Source organism: Magnolia sinica, chromosome 4 (assembly GCF_029962835.1).
Source record: "Magnolia sinica isolate HGM2019 chromosome 4, MsV1, whole genome shotgun sequence".
In the NCBI taxonomy this organism is placed as follows: domain Eukaryota; kingdom Viridiplantae; phylum Streptophyta; class Magnoliopsida; order Magnoliales; family Magnoliaceae; genus Magnolia; species Magnolia sinica.
The window spans coordinates 81,764,664-81,777,851 of NC_080576.1; positions in this window are offsets into that span (position 1 = coordinate 81,764,664).

The window sequence follows — 13,188 nt, forward strand, 5'->3', positions numbered from 1 at the left end:
TATAGGACCACATATGCGAGCCTTGTAAGCCAAATGGATCGACAAATGCATCATAATGACAAATATCGATGGCGGGCATATGGTCTCAAGCTGACATAACGTCCTAGCTAAGCCCCTCTCGAGAGTAAGGAGTGTTTGAAGGTCTATGGTTGTCGAGCATAAGCCATTAAAGAAGGTGCAAAAGCTTGTAATTATAGGACGAATGACCTTTCTATCCCTGAATGCATGCTGGAGGAGAAATGGGAGCATATGTTGCATCAACAAGAATGAGACTTCATTCCCTTTAAATCCACGCAATCTTCTTTTACGATGGTCCTCCAATTCGCATTAAAACCGATCAGAACATGCAGCTCATGCAAAGTCTGGATGAAAAGTTTTTTCTCTTCTTTTCTTAGATAGAAAGGACTTTGTTTTTGAATCACCTTGCCATTGTTCTTTTTCAGCCATAGACGCTTCTTAATTCCCAATTGTTTCAGGTCCCTACGTGCATTAGCATCATCCTTGGTTTTACCAGGTATGTTCAACATAAAGGCAACAAGGATTTCACATATATTTTTCTCAATATGCATGACATCAAGGTTGTGACGCACGGGAATATCTTTCCAATACTCCAGATCAAATAATATAGACTGTTTGAAGAACCACGGTGATTCAACATCATCCGCTAGCTCTTGTCGGCCTCCATCAATACCCCTTATATTACTCTTCCTAGTCTTCCCCCACTGCATATTCAAGTTCGCGGTTTGTCTTTTAACCTCAATCCCATCCAGACGGATCGGTTGACGTCGTATCTCCACCTTCTTGTTGAATGTGCCAGCACTTGTGTCCTTCCTAGCCTGTTCTGACATTGGCAACCATCGTCTGTGGCCCATATAAACATGTTTCTTTCCATATTGGAGTCGCAAAGAATCTGTGTTAGGACCACATACAGGACAACCATACTTACCCTTTGTCCTACAACCAGAAACGTTACCATATGCTGGAAAGTCATGAATTGTCCAAAGCAGAACGGCACGCATGTTGAATTTGTTTTCATGGTATGCATCGAACGTCGTGACCCCTTCTCGCCATAACTTTTGCAGTTCATCAATCAATGGCTGTAAATAAATATCAATATCCTTTCTCGGTTGTCGTGGTCCCTCAATGAGCAAAGTCAACATAGTAAACTGAGGTTTCATGTAAAGCTTTGGTGAAAGGTTGTACGTCACACACATAACGGGCCATGAACTATGCGACATACTGAAAGTGCCGAATGGGTTAAACCCATCTGTAGCCAAACCCAATCGAACATTGCGAGGCTCAGCTGAAAAATCTGTATACTTGTCATCAAGATTCTTCCATGCAATAGAATCAGCCGGATGCTCCATCTTTTCATGTTGAAATTTCCTGGTTGAGTGCCAAGACATTTCTTTCGCCAACCATGGCACACTGAACATTCTTTGTAGCCTTGGTGTTAATGGAAAATACCTCAACACCTTCCTAAGTATTGTAGATTATTTTTTCTCAGAATCTATTTCAGTCTTGTACCTAGAAGTTTTACAATTTGGACAAATGGTTTTCATCTCGTTCTCTCTCCAGTATAAGATGCAGTCATTTGGACAAGCATATATTTTCACATAATCAAGACCCAACTTTGTAATGATCTTCTTTGCTTGGTAGGTATTAGTTGGGGCCTTGTTACCAGAAGGTAACACCTTCTTTAGTAGTTGAAGGAGCTCTGTAAAGCTTTTGTCACTCCATCTATGATTCACCTTTAATTTGAAAAGCTGTACAATGAAAGTCAGCATAGTGAAATCCCGGGCCCCAGCGTATAGCTTAGTCATTGTGTATCGTAGATTTTCTTCAAACTTATTAGTTTCATTTTTCCCAAAGACGCCTTCAGCTACAGGAGTCACGTTCGGCTCATCATGGACAACTTCATCTAGGTTATTACCACCGAGTTCTTGAATGACCTCGTTGTGAACCTTGTTTAAGTCTGAGATATTTTGGTACTATTGGGATATTGATTCATTTACAGTTGACTTTGGAGATACATGATAACCATGCATTTTCCAAACCCTATAGCTTTGGTCGAATCAATTTTTAGATGTATGTCCATATCATCATAAGAAACCGAAAAACGTGCACATTTGCAAGTGGTGCATGGACAAGGAACATATTCTTTACCAGGAAGGTTTTCTTGTGCAAACTTTGAAAAACTTCTTATTTTAGAAATAAAACGTGGGTCTGGGAAACTTATTGTCATCCACTCCCTATTCATTACAGCCAAATCTCGATTAACCAAGGGGTCCATTTTCAACCTGCACATTACCAAAAATTAAAGTTGGAAATTAGCCTTATGCACCATCCTCCTCAAAAGTTGAAAATGAAGGAAGTGCTATCAGATGATTGAACCCATACAGATATTATCTACCAAAAACAATGTATTAAGGAGTTTGCAATCATTGTATTTTTACAATAAATTAATAATATAATTTATAAGTAAAATCTTAAACCACTTGCATAGATGAAAAGTCTCGCATGCAATTCTAATATATCAAGCTAAATAATGGATCGTACCAGTTAAAGACTTCACCACACAAGGGCAATGGAATGCTTACAAAGACCTAGGATGAAGAAACCACACCAATATCAGCTCTATCCAAAATTTCTTCAACCCACATTAAGTTTTAATGGTGAATTACCACTGTTTCCTGTGCATCCAATCCATTCATATAGTATTGGCTCATCATGATGAAAAAAATTACCCAAAAATTGTATTATTCCGAGACTGAAGTGGATCATACGATGTATATTTAGAATTTTTAGGTATAATTTTATAAGTGGCCAGACTAGGAGTTGAAACAGTCTGATTTTTCGAATAAAAGCCAAAAATGTTTACCCCCAAGCTTGATTCCTGATGAATGCAATGTAGTGAATTAACATGTTTTATGACACGTGTGGTGGATGAGTCACTAACATTTAAAAAAATGGTGTAAATGCACATGCTAGTCTAGCACTTCAATCATATTTCGCAATATATATATGAATGCCTATGCCAGTAACATAAAAGACATTGTAAAAAAAAAAAACATAGAAATTCAAATTGATGTCACAATCTGACAAACCCAAAAAAAAATAAAAAATTCTGGAATTCCTTTCAGGATCTTAAGACAATCCACTGACATCACCATCATTACCTTTAAATCCCATCCAATCCACCCTAATCCCTTTAAAATTGCTTGGGACGTGTTTGGTTCAAGGGATTAAAAGGGATTGGAAGGTTTAATCCCGGGATTGGCCAGGCGTCCCAAACAGACCAGAAATAGCAATCCCGGGATATAGCAATCCCATAGATCTTGCACCAATCCATTGACGCAACTATCATTACCTTGAAATCTGTACAATCTACTCTAATACCATCCAAATCCATCCAATCTGCCCGGCCAAACAGGCCCTAATGGTGGGCATTCAATCACCACAGTTTCCTATGGTGTGGTCCACCTGAGATTTGGCCCTAAAATGAAGTTGAAAAAATGAATGGCCTGCATACACATATTATGGTGGAGCCCACAAAGCATTTTTAGGGCCCGTTTGGCGGGAACGGATTGGCTACTCCCCCTGCCACCAGCCCCGTGGCTGGTGGTCGGTGCTCTGTGGGCCCTACCATGATGTATGTTTTTCATCCATTCCGTTTATCCATTTTTAAAGATCATTCTATGGTATTATCCAAAAAATTAGAAGGATATAAATCTCAGGTGGTCCACACCCCATGAAAATAATCGATTGGATATCCACCATTAAAATCCTCCTAAGGCCCACTGCATCTGTTTATTTGACATCCAATCTGTTGATTTGGTCAGACAGAACCTAGATGAAGGGAAAAAATAAAAATCAGCTTCATCCAAAACTTTTATGGCCACCATAAATTTTTTAATGGTCGACGCTCATTCAACATTGTTTCTGTAATGTGGTCCACTTGAGATTTGGATATATCTCATTTTTGGTCTCATATTTTACAATTATCTGTAAAAATAGATGGACGGCATGGATGAAACACATACATCATGGTGGGGCCCACAGAGCACCAGAGCCCACAAAGCATTTTTAGGGCCCGTTTCTCCGGGTGGATTAAAAAGGATTGAATGGTATTATGGTGGATGGCCTGGATTTCTAGGTATTGATGGTGTTGTCGGTGGATTGTCTTGATACATGGGATTGCTATATCCCTGGATTGATATATCCAGTCTGTTTGCCCGGTCAATCGGGATTAAACCTTCCCATCCCTTCCAATCCCTCGAGCCAAACGCGTCTCAGGATTGGGATCCGATCACCGACTGTTGGCACGCCCGACCAATCCCGGATTTAACTTCCAATCCCTTCCAATAACATCCAATCCCTTCCAATCCGATCGGCCAAACGGCCCTTAGATTTCAGAAACAGAGAGAGGGGCAAATCCTTCCAATCCGACCGGCCAAACGGCCCTTACATTTCAGAAACAGAGAGAGGGGAATGCGGATTGAACCTCTGAAAGATTTGAGAAAGAGATAAAGAGGGAAAAAGAAATAAACTAACCGTACGATGCTTCTTCTTCTTTTACTTCATGCAGCGAAATGGGTTTCGGGAGATGCGGAATGCAGCCTTGAGATAGGGAGAGAGGGTGAGGGAGATCGGGAGACGAAGAGAGGGCAAGGGAACGAGAGAGACTGAGTGCGAGAGAGAGAGAGAGAGAGAGAGAGAGAGAGAGAGAGAGAGAGAGATGGAGAACGGGTTTCGGTTTTGGAGGGCGAGAGAAAATGGGGATGGGTTTTGGTTTTGGAGGGAGCTGCGGTTTTGGACGGGCGCGTGACGGACGACCCTGAGTTGTTTTAAAATTTTAGTTACGTGGGGCCCACTGTGATGTATTTCATATATTCACTCCATCCAATAAATTTAAATTATTATTTTAAGTATGATAAAAAATTTATTTAGGTCAAATCTTTAAGGTGACCACACAACAAATTAACAGTAAACATTTAATTTATATTATTTCTTATGGTGTGGTCCACCTAGATATTCAATCCACATAATTTTTGGGCTCATGCAATAAAATTATATATCCGAATTTTTGGACGGCTTAGATCAAACACATATATTCCAATGGACCTCATGGATCCCCCTAAGCACCATCTATATTTAATATGCTTTAGGTTGAGAGGTACGCTTTAGCTACAGAGCACTTAGGCTATAGCTACGGATTAAATCCGTAGCTATTTTGCTACGGATTAAATCCGTAGCTAAAAGCTTTCAACTTCCATATCCATTACTCAATTTTTTGGTAGTGGACAGAAGATGGTATCAACACATAACGTGGGAATACCTAGGATCAAGAAGGATACTAGTAAACTCACTGCCCAGCCAGGCAGAAGTTTGGCGTATCGGGTTTAGGCCAACCATAACTGTCTGTTTGTGTTAACCCGAATAATGAAAACATAAAACCATTTCTCTTCATTTAGATGATGTGGAACCATCACTATTGACTTCAAACATACACACACACACATATAGATATAGAATGTTAGTAAAACTCTCCGTTACATCTTGTGAGCAAACCCTTGATCTTAATTGATACTAAAGGGAATAGGGAATGACCATAATCGAATCTCGTGGGCGAGATTCTTCTTTAAGGGGGGTAGATTGTAACAACCTGTGCTTTTGAGTACTAGGGCTTTACTATTATAAATTAGATTAGTGTAACTATACACATTGTTCAGCATCATTTACAAGTCATAACTCACTACTAAATTACAACAGTTAGAATACCAACATCTCATATCCCACCACTAATTTAGATAAGTCGATAACTAAACAAATAAAATCCATGCATTTTAGGCCCACTTACAAACCCAAATAATCAAAATTTTATAATCAAAGACCTATAGTGGACTGAGTGAGTGAATAAATAGTGTTAATTGGGGTGTGACCCACGTGATCAATTTAGAAATATATATATATATATATATATATATTTACATATATATAAATAATCTAATTACAAATAATTAATTTATCTTTGAAAAGCATATAGGACGTCTCCAGAAGAAAGAACCATGGGAGTTAAATATAAATAATTAATAATTGAAAATATAATAATAATAACAATAATAAAATTGATATTTAAAACATTGTGAAAATGACATTTAATATTACAAATATGTATATGGCCATCTAATCCCTAATCTAGGCATTAATATCTGGTTAAATGCTCCTGTAGACCCTTACCACCGTTGGCGTTCAAATTCAGTACGATCCGACCATTGGATTAATGAAAACCTATGACTAAGAACCCCAAATCACAAACTATGGCCAACCTAAGTCATGGATCTGCTTCATTCTTTAGACTGGGCCATAATACGAGCCAACAAAATAGATGAACGAAGTGGATCAGATTCATACATCAGTGTGTGCCCCACCTATGGTGCATGGGCACCACTTACAAATGCACACCTGACGTGTATGGAATGAGGCTGCTCAGTCAAATGAGTTTGACCCGAGCCAACCCAAAGAAGGAAATCACTTCTTTCCTTTCCTATACCCAGCTTGTCTCTTCATTTTGCGATGTTCAATCGTACCATTATTTTCGGGTGGAGCGGGTGTTCGCTTAGCGATTTCCTAGCCATCTTACGGTGTTCACGTACGATATGATTTTCGAGTGAAGTAGACGTTGTACGTTGTTATCTCTTCATTTTACAGTGTTCAGTCGTACCATGATTTCCCGGTGGAGTAGGTGTTCGCTTAGCGATTTCTTAGCCATCTTGCGGTGTTCATGTCCGAGATGATTTCCGGGTGAAGTAGAGGTTTAAAGCTTGACTTCCTAGCCATTTTGTGGAATTTAAATGATTGAATTATTGAGTATCTAGACACTACCATTTGCATTGTGGTTTTCATTACATTCCCTTAACGCTGAAAATGTGTTAATTAGCTTAATTCTGAATGCATGATCATGATGCTTGAATTGCATTATTTAAAATACTTCTTGTCATACATTACAATTTATGTTGGATTTTGAATGATGAGTGCATAATCTTAGAGGGTTCTCCTCACTGCGATAGCCATTAATGCTATCAAACCGTAACAGTTGATGTAGGTGTAGAGCGAACCGATGTTGTTTAATGGGTTGCTAGTGTAAATTGGGTAGTTGAGGACCTAGACGGGGTCCCTACGGCCCATATTGAGCTCCACCACTAGTTAATAAATTTCTATTTTTTCTTATATGAACTTTATTATTTGAGATTGTATAAGTCTTGTATGGGCGCTAAATTTAAAGTCTCATTATGGTTAGAACATGGCTTACTCTAGCTTTGTTGCTGTTAACTCTGATTAATGATAAGCGGTTCAAATTTACAATGGGTTTTATAGGCTAACACTCGAGTTTTTGGGAAACGGATTATATACTCGGGTCCTGAAAACACGGGGTGTTACATGACCCTAACTATAAACTAAAAACAACACACCTTCATAAGATTTTAGAGACCAAAATTGTAAAAACTTTAGTGATTATCTCATATACCTTAAGAGCCTAAAATTTGTACTACCACATTGGCTCAATAGGGTTCAAGTTGTTGAAACAAGTACAAAAATTCAGCAAACTTTGGTCCCACCGAAGGTCCCTTTAGTCCGATAGAAATTGACCAAAACAGGACAGTAATAAGAATGGGAAATTCGCTCACAGCTTCGGCTGGACTTGATCCCACCGAAGGTGAAGTTCGGTCTCACCGCAATCACCATTTGATCCATCAGAATCGTAATTTGATGTGACCAAATATATTTCAGGTCGACCGAAGACCTCCACGGCACAACCGAAATATAACTGTTAAAGATTCGTTGAGACTTTTTCCTTATAAAAATAACATTCAGATCTTTGTAGAAATCATGGATTTTGACATTTTAGATACCTTAGTGCATCCTAAGCTCAACTAAACATCATAGACTCTATTCAAATGAGAATCATGGTCCATTCTTAGTGATTCTTCACTTTAATGAGCATTCCAAGCTCCTCTTCAAGAAGATTATGATCTCAAGCATTCTCTAGAATATAGACACCATGCTTATTGGTAAATCCATAGTGTTTATCAGTTTCTAGAGTGTCCATCTAGGTGAATCTCTTAGGCATCTTAATTTTCCATTGATTATAGGAGATTAAACCAAACCTCCCATCACATTGTTCATTGCATAGAAACACTAAATGCAAAGTGTTTGATCATGGAGTTGAAGCCTTGGTGAAGTTACGAGATCATGATTGAGGGAGCATCGGGGAGTTGATCGAAGCACATGAGAGCGACGATCAAGCTGCCTAAGAAGGCGATACGAAATGGACTTGATCTGTAACCGAATTTTCACGGCTAGAGTTTATACTCATGCACGAGAAAGTTGGGTGTTAATAACGTATATATTGGATGCTTTAAAATCACATGTCACTTTTTTAGATCACATCCAAATACATTCATGAATGTAACGCTCATGAGAATAAAATCGACTGTATTGATTATTTCATCAAAGTAAAAGAATTCAGTAAATAATCAAATGCCCTCTCAATGGGAGCTTATTACATTTATCGAGTTCGCAGCGAAAGTATAAAACTAATTCATAAAACTATCTTCGTATTCTTTCATTATAATCTTCCATATGGGGAAAGTCCTCTCGGTCTTCAATCTGTATGTCACCTGCATTATCTCTACGGTTGGAGAGGGTCAATGCCCCACTCATAGTGATGGTTATCTTTTAAGATTAACAATAATTCAAGAGCTCTATAAAAGTAATGTAAGGGTTCTGATACATTATGTATTCTACTACTACGAGAGATATCAGTATGCGCAAGCAATTTATATGAATGTATGCCTAGTAAAGTGTATGTAGCTCATCATACATAGTGATCAGTGTCACGATGTGAAAAATAGTTCATAATATCTGACTTGATCTGCATTCTCACACTATGAATATTTGCCGGCGTGTCCAACGTTAACGCGGATTTATACAAACATCTCAATGTGACATAACAACGCAATTGGGGGATTTACGTAATAGGATGTGTTCATGGAGCGTCTATTTGCGACATCCAATTTCAAGAAGTGATGTAACAAGCATAGCGATTTACTTACATCGATCGTGCACCACGCCAACCAACCTACAGAATTACGTGCCGAGCAAGAGGGTCGTTACCCGTAACGCATTATATCCACAATAAAATATTTAATTCACTAGTTGTGATACCTTTAATACATCACTTGCATTGAGAGAGAATGTTAATTGAATCATGTGGGTTTCGAAATATCAAGACACATGGTAGATAGCACAATGCTAAAAAAAATAAAGAGAAGCATGACAATGGTCAACTCAACAAAGAGAAAAGTGGCAATGGCCAACTTAACAAGAGGAGAGTAGAAGTGGCTAACTTAATAAAGAGAAGAGTGGCAAGGGCCAACTCAATAAATAGGAGAGTGGCAAGGGACAACTTAATAAAGAGGAGAGTGGCAATGCAAAGGCTCTAAATGTAATCACTTACGCACTATCACGGATGAATTCAAGAGAATTATATCCTGTGATACTGCAAAGCAAGCCTGGGATATTTTAGAAATGACACATGAGGGAACAACAATTGTCAAGAAATCTAAAGTCCAAATCCTCACAACCAAATTTGAGAAAATATGAATGGAAGAAAGTGAAACTTTCATGAACTTCTATATAAGATTAAATGACATTGTTAACTCTATGAGGAGTCTCGGTGATAAAATCTCAGAAAGTAAAGTCTGTGCAAAGATACTACGCTCACTGCCTGAACGGTTCAATTCAAAGGTGACTGTGATCCAGGAACTTCGTGATACGGATAATATGAGGGTAGAAGAATTAGTTGGCTCATTACAGACCTATGAGTAAAACTCTAAAGCTCCTAAAGGTAAATCCATCGCCCTTAAATCTTCTAAAAGTATTTCTCAAGAAAATAGTAATTTTGATTTAGAAAATTCTGAAGATGATCTGCCCCTTTTAGCTAAAAAGTTTTATAAGATTTTCAAAAGTAAAAAGAGAGTTGATTTGCAAAAACCTAATGAAAAGAAAAAATTTAAATCTAAAACCTGAAAATCTTTAAAAGATAGTCAATGTTATAATTGCCATGAATATGGGCATTTAGTAAACAAATGTCTTAAAAAGGACAAACCAAAAACGAAAGGAATGTTGGCTACTTGGGATGAATCTTCTGGCTCTGAAACCTCTTCTGAGTCAGAAGATTCTGAAACCGAGTCGGGTAATGAAGTTAAAGCCCTTATGACTCTTGCCAAGTTCACTTTTTCAGATAATGATGATTCAACCAGTGAAGAAAATCTGAATAGTGATCATGAAAATGAAGAAGATCTTCAAGATGCTTATAATGCCCTATACAAGGAAAGTTGTAAAATTGTTGTAAAACTAAAACTTCAAAAAGAAAAGTTTTCAAAACTTAAAGAAAATTTTGATAATCTTGTTTTAGAAAAATCTCACATTTCAGATTGTTTTGAAAAAACTAAGTGCGACTTAGATTTCAAAACCTCCCAAGTTGAAAACTTAAAATCTGAAAATGAAAAGCTAAAACTTGAAGTCTCTTCACTTTTGAGTTTAAAAGACACATGGAGGTATGCCCAAGGTGATCCTAAGTTAGAAAAACTCTTATCCGGATCCAGAAAATGTGGCGATCGATCTGGATTGGGCTACGACAAAAGTATTCCTCCCAAACATAAGAATACTCCACCCAAATTTGTGAAAGGGGAGTCTTCAAACTCAAAAGGGAAAAGTCTGAATCAAAATTATTCTAAAAATGCTAAGACTTTTCAAACCTTAAAACCTAAAAGCAATCATATCAACTATAAAAATCAGAATCGTAATCCTTTAGCTGAGAAAATTGTTGACTTACTTAAGGAGCTCTTAAAATCTAACTTAGTGGGTAGGACTTATAACAACTATAAACATAAGAAGACTAACTATGCTCCTAAACCCAAAACTGTAATGAAATGGGTCCCTAAGGTTACTTGCTTGGTTGCCCACACTGCTTTTAAAGCTTCGAGTCATTCAAAGTGGTACCTAAACAGTGGTTGCTCCAGACATATGACAGGTGACAAGGGTCGATTCACCAATCTTAAAGATATGACTGATGGTTCAGTCACATTTGGTGATGGTAACAACTGCAAAATTGTTGGCCAAGGTACGGTTCAACTCTTTAACCTCCCTCTATTTGAGAATGTTTTATATGTTGAAGGGTTAAAACACAACTTATTAAGTATCTCTCAAATATGTGATAATAATCATATTATAAAATTTACTAACCAAGGTTGTGAAATTCTAAATAAAAATGGTTCTGTAATATTAACTAGTCGCGGAACTTCTGAAAACTGTTACATAGTTTGTGATTCAAGCTCATCTAATATATTATGCTACATGGTCCATACCGATGAGAATGAATTATGGCAAAAATGCCTCAGACATGTACACTACTATAACTTGTATAGATTGAGCAAAAGAGAGTTGGTAAGAGGTCTACCTAAATTACAGAAAGTAGATAAAATATGTGGCGACTGCCAGATTGGTAAACAAACCAGGAGTACTCACAAAAAGGTGAACTCCAATGCCACATCTAAACCACTCGAACTTCTCCACATGGATCTCATTGGACCAACTAGAACTGAGAGTCAAGGTGGCAAGAAGTACATTCTAGTAATTGTTGATGACTTTACCAGGTATACATGGGTAGTCTTTTTAAGGGACAAATAAAAAACTATCGATGAAGTAAAAAGAGTACTTAAATGTATCCAAATGGAAAAAGGATCTCAAGTCTATAAGATCAGTAGTGATTATGGATTATAATTTGAGAATAGCAGTTTTGAGAAATTTTGCAGTGATCAGAGAATATCACATGAATTCTCTGCACCTAAAACACCACAACAAAATGGTATAATAGAAAGAAAAAAAATAGAGTGCTTCAAGAAATGGCAAATGTAATGCTAAATAGTATGAAGCTCCCTAAAAATCTTTGAGCCAAAGCCATAAATACTACTTGTTATATAATTAACCGTGTTTATACTAGAAAAAAAAAGGTAAAATGACTTATGAAATGTGGTTTGATAAGAAACCTACTATTAAATACTTTCAAGTTTTTGGCGGAAGTGGTACATTTTACATGACCGAGAAAATCCTAGGTAAGTTTGACACCAAAAGTGATGAAGGGATATTTTTAAGGTATGCTCTAAATAGTCGAGCATATCGGGTTTTTAATAAGAGAACCGATAATTCAAGAGTCCATTAATGTGGTTATTGACGATCACTTGAATACACCTATTTCAAATTTAAAAAATGATGAAGTACTTTTAATTAATAAACCAGATACTTCATCAAGTCAAAATAACACTGAACTGAGGACAATTAAAGATCATCCTACTAATTAAATTCTTGAAAACCCTCTCACTGGCGTGTGCACTCATAAAAAACTTGAAGATTTGTGTAACTACGTGTGTTGTACATCTCAGATAGAACTGGCTAACGTAAAAAAAGCTCTTACTGGCGAAAACTGGATTGTTATGATGTAAAAAGAGCTCAATTAGTTTGTCAAAAATGATGTTTGGGACTTAGTTCCAAGACCTAAAGATAAACACATTATTGGAACAAAATGGATTTTCAAAAATAAGTCTGATGAACTTGGTAATATTAATAGAAATAAGGCTAGGCTGGTTGTACAAGGGTACACTTAAATAGAAGGCATCGATTACGATGAGACCTTTGCCCCAGTAGCTCGTCTTGAATCAATCAGACTATTTATATTCATTGCATGCTTTAAAAAGTTTAAAATATACCACATGGATGTAAAGAGTGCATTCTTAAATGGCGATTTACATGAAGAAGTGTATGTTGAACAAATAATGGGTTTTGAAGACCCTAAGAATGTTGATCATGTTTATCACTTAAAAAAGGCTATCTACAGTTTAAAACAAGCTCCCAAGGCATAATAAGAAAAGTTGACTAAGTTTCTACTAAGTCATAATTTTTTAATGAGAAGTGTTGATAAGACTTTGTTTGTTAAGAAACATAATGATCATATTTTAATAGTGCAAATTTATGTTGATGATATTATATATGGATCTGCCAGTGCTAACATGACTGTTGATTTTGTAAATCTTATGAAGTCTAAGTTCGAAATGAGCATGGTTGGAG